The following is an 8,042-nucleotide window of genomic DNA, read 5'->3' as shown; positions in this document are numbered from 1 at the left end:
AGGAAGGAAGGAAGGAAGGAAGGAAGGAAGGAAGGAAGGAAGGAAGGGAGGAAGGAAGGAAGGAAGGAAGGAGGAAAACCAAGCAGCATTTATATTTTATCCTAGAAGCAACAGGGTGCATTGGAGTTTATTGCGTAGTGGAGTGATGTGATCAGATCTACACTTAAGGAAAGTCACATTAGCAATTGTACAAAGGATGGATTGAGGTAGAAAGAGATTTGAGTCAGGGTGACCAATCAGGAGACCAATACAATATTCTCGCCAATGGGAGATGAAATGGTTGCTATGTCAGCACTGGTTGTTCATCCTTTGTTCTTTTTTTCTTTTCAGTAGCAGTACTTTCATTTTATTTGAATTTTTTTACTTTCCAGGGAAATTGGAAAACATTCATTTTACAGTATCCATAAACAGATCAATATGTTTACACTGATTTGTAAATTCGGTACATTTTGAAATGTTGGAATACTTATCAGATCCAATGCAATATGCAACAACAGCAAAAAAGGGAGGAATACATTAGATTAGGACAGTTTATGGTTAAAAATACTCATAGCAGAAGCTTTGGAAAGATGATTTTATTAAATCAAGTCATTGCACTTGGTTATTTTATTGCTACAGCAAAACAAGGCCATTTTATTATTGTTAACACCTTTCATTTCTAATTTTAACTGCTTTATTCTGTTCATCCACTGTAGGTGTTCATGCGGACAAAATGTTTAAAAATCCTTTGTTTTTGAAGACCAATGACATCATGAGCCTGATGTCTTGACTTGCTTGTGATTTGGATTTGAGGGAGGCAGAGCTATCAAAGTTGTCAGCCTTGCTCTCTCCTCCAGAGTCATCAGAGTCCAGTGGCAAGACAAAGGTCATGAGCAGGGGGAGAGGGAGAGAAATGTAGAAGTGTTAACTGATTGGATGTAGCGGGTGAAGGAGAGTCAGATGTTGAGGATAATGTTAAAGTTATGATCCTGGATGACTGAAAGGGAAGTTTGGAAGAGGGATGGATTTAGGGGTTCTATTTACCCCAGTGAGTTCTATTCTGGAATATTGAGTTTGAGATGCCCACAGGACACATAATTTAGAAAAGAAAAGAGAGATGTGGGAAAAGGTATTGGGACATATCCCTAGGACATGGATGATAACCAGCAAAGAAGCTATCAGGCAGGTAGGAGAAGAATCGGTAAAGAGTGGTCTTCCAAAAATCGAGAGAAGAGAGAATATTTCAGAGGAGAGGGTAGCAAACAGAGTTAAATGCTACTGAGAGGTCAAGAAGCATCAACCTTTTTTAGCAATTCTGAAATCACTGGTAACTCCTGAGAGAACAGTTTCAGCTGAGTGATGAGGCTGGAAACCAGATTGCAAAGGGATAAGGAGTAAATGAAAGGAAAGGAAATAAAAAGTGGGTGTAGAAAGCTTTTTCTAGGCGTCTGAATAAGAAGAAAAGGAGAAATATAAAACGATAGCTTGTGTGTATTGGTGGAGTATATAATTAAGGTTTTTTGTTTGTTCAGGATGAGGAAGATTTGGACATGTCTGTGTGCAGCAGGGAAGGAAGCAGTACATAGAGAGAGATTTAGGATTTGAGAATTGAGAGATGTATGAAAAGGCAACCTGCTGGAAAAGACAGAACAGGACTGGATCCAGAATCTTGGCTAGAAGGGCCACCTCATTATCGACAATTAGAGTAAAAGAAAGTGGAATGGGAGATGATGACAAGAGCTTTTTCGTGATCAGAAAGGAAAGGGAAGGAGGTCACAGTAAACAGCTGCTATTTTCTCAGCAAACTAGGAGGTGGCATCCTCAGCTGAAAGGATGGGTAGGGAGGGAGGTATAGAAGTTTAAAGACAGAAGAGAAGGTTTGGAACAAGTTCTCTGGGGAATGGGGTAGGAAATCAATTACAAAGAGGTCAAATGATTGCCTTGCAGCAGTGAGAGTCCATTTAGGGTTAGATAAAATACAAATTCCTCTGTGCTTTTCACAATCTGTTTCTAAATTGTCTTCCAGGTTGATTACACATTATTTTTCTGGGTAAATGTTATTTTTCCTAATAGAACGCAAATTTCTTGAGGGTATTTTTGTCTTTCTATCTTCAACACCTAGCACAGTACATACTGATAGATACAAAATCAAATTGAATTGCGAGACCATAGTGCACCTCCCTTTAGATCAGACTTTATCTCCTCTCTCATCTCCTCCTTATTCATTGATATTTGTGATCGCTTCTCTTGGACATTGCCGGGAGCAGGGAGAGGTCAGAGGGTAAATAACTTTAGTAATGTTGTGCTCTTCCCTGGAGCAGATAGGCAAGTAGCTGAAATACCATTTCGGGCTATTTAAAGAGCACCTTTCTTGGTGTGATGTATTAAGACAGCCTGTATCTTAGCTGTATGTAAGATGATGAGTGCATTATCTCAATGTGGGGCCAATTTCATCAGCAAGGCACAGGAAGGTACTCTGGGGAGAAAATACATTTTGTATTCAGTCCCAGGCACCACAGTCAAGGAAGCACTTTGGTAATTTGTCTGCCTTCCTCAAGTCTCTCCCCTTTCCAATTCATCCTCCACACAGGTGTGCCAAAGTGATAATAGTCCTAAAATGCAAGTCGGAACATGCAGCCTTGGTAGCTCCATGTTACCCCCAGGCTAAAATACTAACTCTTCTGGCATTTAAAGTCCTTCACACCCTGCCTTTAGCTAACCTTTTTTAGTTTTATTACACATATTCTTTTTTACAATCACTTTACCATCCAGTAAAACTGATCTTCTTGTATTTCCTCATATATGGTTTTCTATCTCCTGTCTCCTTACCTTTGCATGGGCTGCTCCTCCTGCCAGGAATGCCAGCCCTTTTCACGTCCATTTCTTAGAAAATCTCCCTTCCTGGGGCGGCTAGGTGGCACAGTGAATAGAACACCAACTCTGGAGTCGGGAGGACCTGAGTTCAAATCCTGCCTCAGACATTTAACACAAAAACCTAGCTGTGTGACCTTGGGCAAGTCACTTAACCCCAATTGCCCTCCCAAAAAAAAGCAAAAAAAAAAAAAGAAAATCTACCTTCCTTCAATGTTGTGCTTCCCTCTTATGAGAGGCCTTTTGTGCCCCAGTCACTAGTTAGTACATTTTCCCCCACAAATGACTTCTATGTGTACACATATATACACATATACATATTTGTACACACATTTGTATATATATTTAAAAGAGTACAAGTCATTTCCTCTGATAGAATCTAAGGACAGAGGCTGTTTAATTTTTATCTTTATATTCCCTAGTACACAGTAGGTACTTAATATAATACTTGTTAATGTTCCCAGAGGAGGATGGCATGGAAATTAAGAGCCTTGAATATATTCTATGCCAGGCAGTTAGTCAATAAACATTTCTTAAACACCTACTATGTGTCAGGAACCGTGTAAAAAAGGCAAAAGACAGTCCCTGCCTTCAAGGATCTCATGGTATAAGGAGCGAGACAACTTGAAAAGGACTGTGTACAAACAATAGTATCAATTGGAAATAATCAGCACATTGAAGGTATTGGAAACAAGGGTGACCAAGAAAGGTCTTCTGAAGAATCGAGGATTTAGCTGTGATTGGAAGAAGGCCAGGAAATCCAGGAGGCAGAGAGGAGGAGGGAGGGCACTCCAGGCCAGCAGGATAGTCAGTGAAAATGTCTGCAATGAGGGGATAGAATGCTTTGTGTGCATAGCTGTGTGGCACAATGTCTTCGGAGGAGGGCAAGGTAAGGTGTAAGAACCCTGGAAGAGAAGGGAGGGGCAGGTTAGGCAGGGCATTGAATGTCAAACAGAGGATTTTATATTTGATATTGGAGGTCATAGGAAGCCATTGGAGTTTATTGAGTTGGGAAGAGACAGCCAGAGCTATGCTTTAGGAAGGAAGATCACTTAAACAACTGAGTGAGGGATGGCCTGAAGTCAGGCAGACCCACCAGCAGGCTATTGCAATAGTCCTGGTGTGAGGGGATGAGGATCTGCCCCAGGATGATAGCAGTGTCAGAGGAGAGGGGTTGGGGGTGCATGTGAGACATGTTATGAAGTCGAAATAGGTAGGTCTGGGCAACAGATTGGGTATGTGAGGTAAGAAAGAGGTAAGGATGATAATATTATGCTTAGATTTCAAGCCTGGGGGGCTGGGGTGATGGTGGTGCCCTCAACCTTAGTAGGGAATTTAGAAAGAAGGGAGGATTCAGGACAGGGTGGGGAACTTGCAGCCTCAAGGCCACATGTGGCCCTCTAGGTCCTTGGGTTCAACCTTTTGACTGAGTCCAAGTTTTACAGAGCAAGTCCTTTTATTAATGGGATTTGTTCTGTGAAGTTTGGATTCAGTTAAAGGGAAACACTTGAGGATCTAGGTAGGCACATGTGGCCTCAAGGCAGCAGGTTCCCCCACCCTTGGTTTAAAAGCAAAGATAATGAGTTTAGTTTTGAACTTGTTAAGTTTGAGATGTCTATGGGACACCCAGTTTGAGACATGTGATGTATAAAAAGTTCAAGAAACATAGTTTCTGGGTAATTATTCATTTTATTAATTATTGCTAGCAGATAATTAATAAAAGGACCAGTTGGCTCTCTCCCCTAAACTAAAAACTATTATGGAAGCTTCTTCATACTTATATGCCCTTAGAAAGTGGATGTTCCCAACAGGTGACTATCAACTCTGATTGGTGAACAATTCATGAGAGAATGAATATTACAATGAGGGGCTGGACTATTCTAGTGAACTTTATGTCATTTACTTCCCAATTATCCCCAGCTTTGGGCAATCTAATCAAAGAATGTGTCCCCCACCCAAGCAGAAAACAATGGGATGGGAGTTTCGCCTTAAATTCCTGGTAAGGTTGGGTGGGGTATAATTGAGGAGAGTTCATTCAATCTCACTATCAGTAAAGTCCTTCAAGAGATTGAATTTTGAAATGAGGACTATAGAAAAAGGGGAAACTCTGAATCTCCTCAAATCATTGATTATTAATAACCATTTCTTTCAGAGAAGGGGTAACAGGCTGGAGAAGACTGGATGGAGTGGTGTGACTTGTACATGTAGGAGGGTTTGCCTTGGCCAGGAGAAGGGCCACTTGATTGTGTGAAACAGGATCGAAGGAGGAGGGAAATAGGTACAAGAAATGTTTAACTTAAGAGATGACTAAGGGGGTGGATGGTACAGTCACCAGGTATTTGAAGAAGGATCTCATTTCTGTTTGACAAAACAGGGCACAACCAAGAACAAAGGGTTGAAGCTGCAGAAGGAAATCTAAGCTTGACGTTAGCAGAAGACCCTTTCCACTACCAGCCACGAGAGCTAGTGCAGAAAAGGAATGGGACACCCCGGGAAGCGGCTGCTCCTGCCCCATTTGGAGTCTTTGAGTAGATATTGGATGAATGCTTGTTAACTCTATCATCATAGTAATAAGAGTAATAATAATAACTAACGTGCTAGGCGCTATGCTAATTGCTGTACAATTATGCGATCCTCACAACAATCCTGGAAGGAAGACGCTATGAATAATCCCCACTTTGCAGATGAGGAAACTGAGAATCAAACAGGTAAATGACTTGCCCAGAGTCATACAGCTAGTAAAAATGTGTGAGGTTGAATTTGAACTCAGGTCTTCCTGGCCAGAGCAGCTAGAGGATATAGTACATAGTAGGTGCTTAAAAATACTTGTTCCTTTCCTCTTCTCCATTTATATCATTGTAGCATTAGACCAGATTTGTAGGCAGCTAGGTGGCTCAGTGAATAGAACACCAGGCCTGGAGTCAGGAAAGGATCTGGGTTCAAATCTGGCTTCAGACTTGTGACCCTGGGCAAGTCACTTAACCCCTTTTGCCTCAGTTTCCTCACCTGTAAAATGAGCTGAAGGAAATCACAAACCACTTCAGTATCTCTGCCAAGAAAATCCCAAATGGGGTTACAAAGAGTGGGATGTGACCGAAAAACAACATCCCAACTCAAGGTCACTGCCCCAGATAAGCTGAGCTGTATTAGGGTTTTCCTTTTCAGTTATAGGTTGCACTAGGCATAGGGGCCTGCGGGTCCTTCCAATTCCAGAATTCTGTGATTCTTTGACATGATTTTCAATGGCATGTCATAGCCAGCTCCTTGTTCCCTAATTTAATGAATGAGACCCAGGGGTAGAATGAGAGGGTTGGCTCAGTGGCCCCCACAATCCCTCCCAGGACTAATTCTATGATGCCATGAGCACCATAACTTAAGTTGGGGGCACAGTGGACTCGCTTTTGAAGGAAACAAGGCCTATGACTAAGGAGTGGTGTCTCCTGGGCTGGGTCAGATTTATGGGTGCTACCAGGAAAGGACTGACCCCACCCCCGGCAGCACCTCACCTCTAACAAAATTCTGCAAGTAACCAGTTTCAGCCGCCCTACTCCTATGCCCATAGCTGCATGAGTCATTCCCACTGCATGCTACCAATTACAGGCCAGGGAAGACAGGTGGCCCTTACCATCTCCCAGCTTTGCAGAGTCAGCTACACAGGAAAAATTCGGCTCTGCCTTGTCTCTCCCCAACAAGTTTCCACAAGCATCTGAAGTGGGTTTTGTGTTGCCATGCAGAGGCATGAAGGACCTTAGGAGGTGACCGAGCCGAAGGAAACTGCCTTCCAGGTGTGGATGGAAGGTCAGGAGGCCCTCATACAACTATCTCCCAAGGCAGCTTCCATTAAAGAGTCATTTCTTTGGGCCTAGGAGACCTTTCTGGACTCTGAGTAATAAACCCTAGGGGAGACCATAGAATGAGAGCTAGAAAGGGTCTTCAGAGTTAAATAACTCGACCAACACCACACAATAGGTATCGGAGACAAGACCTAGAGTGTGCTGGTTCTGGTGTCAAAGGACCTGGGTTCTCCTCCCACCATCACTGGGTCTTTTTCTCATCTGTAAAATATAGAGGCTGGACTCAATGTCCTTCTGGCTCTGATCCTTTAAACTTCAGAAATGATTGGTGAATGTTTTGCTAGGAATTCCAAGACCTTAACAGAACAGGATCACAGAATTTTAAGCCCAGAATGGACTGTAGTCTGAATTTCTTATTTTATTTTATAGGCTAAGAAGCATACCATCACACAGCAAGACCATTGATAGAGCCAGATCTAGAAAATAAGATTGCTGGACCTCTAGTCCATGGAGAAGCATAGAACCAAGAGCAGGGAGGAGGGGCTGGGGGCAGGGGCTGGAAAGATGCCCAAAAGACACACTGCATAATGTTCCTATTGTTGATTCTCTTCCCATGCAGGAGCTCATTCACCACTGACCTGACACCAGGGGATATACGTGGACATCTTGTTCTCCCTGCCTTGATACTTCACTGCTAAAATCTTCTTCAGCAAGAAGAGGATCTTACAGGCCTTACTGAGGTTGTAGAAATTCTCAAAACAGAAATGCAAATCAAAACAACTCTGAGGAACCACATCTCACCGGTCAGATTGGCTAAGATGACAAAACAGGAAAATGATAAATGCTGGAGAGGATGTGGGAAAATTGGAACACTAATCCATTGCTGGTGGAGTTGTGAACTGATACAACCATTCTGGAGAGCAATCTGGAACTATGCCCATATCCTTTGACCCAGCAATACCACTTCTAGGGTTGTATCCCAAAAAGATCACAGAAGTGGGAGGAAGATCCATATGTACAAAAATATTTATAGCAGCTCTTTTTGTGATGGCAAAAAATTGGAAATTAAGGGGATGCCCATCAATTGGGGAATGGCTAAACAAGTTATGGTATATGAATGTAATGGAATAAAAAAAAAAAAAGAAATTCTCAAAACAAAAGATTGTCCAGGAAGTTGAGTCACAAAGCTGTTTCCAAAGACGGTAGACACCATTGATTCCTCCTTACCCCTGGGGACAGAGAAAGAATATTTTAAAAGGGTCTAGACCTTCTTGTTGTCCAGTCATGTCCCTGTGGACCATAGTGCATTGATGGGTTTTTCTTGGCAAAGATACTGCATCAGTTGCCATTTTCTTCTCCAGTGGATTAAGACAAACAGAGGCTAAGTGACTTGCCCAG

The 8,042-nt window shown here is 42.4% G+C and overlaps 1 long non-coding RNA gene across 1 annotated transcript; it reads left to right on the top strand.

Moving 5' to 3' along the window:
* The first annotated feature begins 3,634 nt into the window (after positions 1 to 3,634).
* Positions 3,635 to 7,808, top strand: LOC138169617 (uncharacterized). Its single transcript, XR_011170401.1, has 4 exons — positions 3,635 to 3,739; positions 5,003 to 5,128; positions 5,225 to 5,558; positions 7,264 to 7,808. It is a non-coding gene; the product is annotated as an uncharacterized lncRNA (long non-coding RNA).
* Positions 7,809 to 8,042: the final 234 nt, after the last annotated feature.

Source organism: Petaurus breviceps, unplaced genomic scaffold (assembly GCF_028583685.1).
Source record: "Petaurus breviceps papuanus isolate PSGF00001 unplaced genomic scaffold, PetGlider_PUasm1.0 126, whole genome shotgun sequence".
NCBI classification, from domain to species: Eukaryota; Metazoa; Chordata; class Mammalia; order Diprotodontia; family Petauridae; genus Petaurus; species Petaurus breviceps.
This window is presented reverse-complemented; position numbering and strand designations above follow the sequence as displayed.